Source organism: Parasteatoda tepidariorum, chromosome 4 (genome assembly GCF_043381705.1).
Source record: "Parasteatoda tepidariorum isolate YZ-2023 chromosome 4, CAS_Ptep_4.0, whole genome shotgun sequence".
Lineage (NCBI taxonomy): Eukaryota > Metazoa > Arthropoda > Arachnida > Araneae > Theridiidae > Parasteatoda > Parasteatoda tepidariorum.
The window spans coordinates 73,335,674-73,337,623 of NC_092207.1; positions in this window are offsets into that span (position 1 = coordinate 73,335,674).

The following is a 1,950-nucleotide window of genomic DNA, read 5'->3' on the forward strand; positions in this document are numbered from 1 at the left end:
AGGGACATCCTGTCCACTGCTATTGGCCTTGTCCATTGCAACCTGTCCAAACCCATAATTGGATGACGCAATTGCAACTATAAGCTGATGGTCTGGAGTGCTACTTTGACATTAAGGAGATAAATTAGAGGAGACTCGTTATCTAGCGAATGGATAAGGAGGTAAGCTTAATTATCTTCTAGAGGCTTTTAAATTATTTTGTAAGCTAGTTTTAAATTTATTAAAACTATTTTAATTCATGCTAACATTTTTGTAAAAATTATAAGGCAAACGTGTAATAAATTTACATAGATGTTTTAAAATTCCTTTGAGAAATAATATAATTTTTGCTTTAAATAGAAAATAACTTTTAAACTATAGAATGGAATTTTACAAATTCTTAAAATAAAGATTATAACAAAGTGTGTGAATTTAGTTAATGCATCTAATTACAATATTAAAAGGGTTATGTTAATTAAATTTTGATTATTGAGAGTGAGTTAATGATAGATGCTTATAAAATTAAGGTGTATATGTTTATTTCTGTGAAGAACCAGTTACATTAAAGGAGTTAAGGCTCAAAATTTTATTATATTATTTAATAAATGCCTTATTGAGAGAAAAAAAAATGTGTCTAAATTTTTTTCGGAATTTACTTGAGTTAATATTTTTGAAAATTTTATTTTGTATTATTGTAAAAATATTGCATTATTACGTATTGTATTGAATTATTGTTAAGAAGGTACTTGTTGTGTATTATCGTAAGGTAAATTTCTAAAAATGTCGGAGTTAGGAAATTATCGCAAACCAGACTTAAAAATACTCGCGTATGAGTTTGGGATAGATTTGACGGCTGCTGATAGAATTAGAGATATTATTAGAAAGATAGAGAGCTCTCCCGATTTTGATAAAACTATCGCGCTTGCGCAAATAAAACTAATTAGTGAGGAAAGATTAAAGAATGAGGCTGAAGAGAAGAGATTGGCTGAAATGGCAGCTCTCAGAGAGCATGAGTTAGAGAAACTCAAAATTGAACATGCAGCGGATAGTCGTAGTGTTTCATCAGCAAACAGCGAAAATTCGAAGGGCATTTCTTTAAAAACCGTCATGCAGAAATTTGACCCGGAGAAATCGGATATGGCATTTTTCCTTACCTTATTTCAACGACAAGCTAAAAAGGCACAAATAGATGAAGGAGATTGGGTAACTCAACTGTTGGCATTATTGCCAGTTGAAATAGCCGAAATTATAATTAGGGAGCCCGAAGAAAGAGCTGATGACTTTGAATATGCAAAAAAATTGCTATTAGATAGATTCAAACTAAGCCCCGAGGCATTTAGAGCAAAATTCATACAACATCAGAGACACCCCGGAGCGTTGTGGAATGATTTAATATTTGAATTACGGAGTTACCTCGAAGGTTGGTTGGAGGGTGTACAAATTACGGATTTTGAAGCCCTGAAAAAACTTATGATAACAGATCAAATCAAAAGGTGAGTCCCCGGGGAAATTAAAGAGGGTCTAATAGATTCCTGATAATCTTTAGACGGTCTAATAGATAGAGTTTATTGACCCAGAGTCTGTAGCTAACAAACTTGACAAATATGAAGCCGTTAGAAAACCATTACGCAAAAATTTAACTCATAAAAGTCCCATAGAAAAATGGAATGAAAAACCTAGAGAAGTAGAGAAAAATCAGCCTGAATCTAAAGATCAAAGAGATAAAGAATTAAATTGGAGGGATAGAAGCTATCCAGATTCAAGAGAAAATAGAACTAAATTCTTTGAAGAACGGCGCAAACCCGCATGTTACGAGTGCAAATCTACGGATCACCTTCGGCCTCAGTGCCCGGAATTGAGGAAAAACAAATTCGAAAGAATCAATAAACTCGAAACAAATGAGTTCGGACCATTTTTTGCCCCTTATTTAAGTGAAGCCATTGTGAACGGTACAGAAATGACCGTTTTACG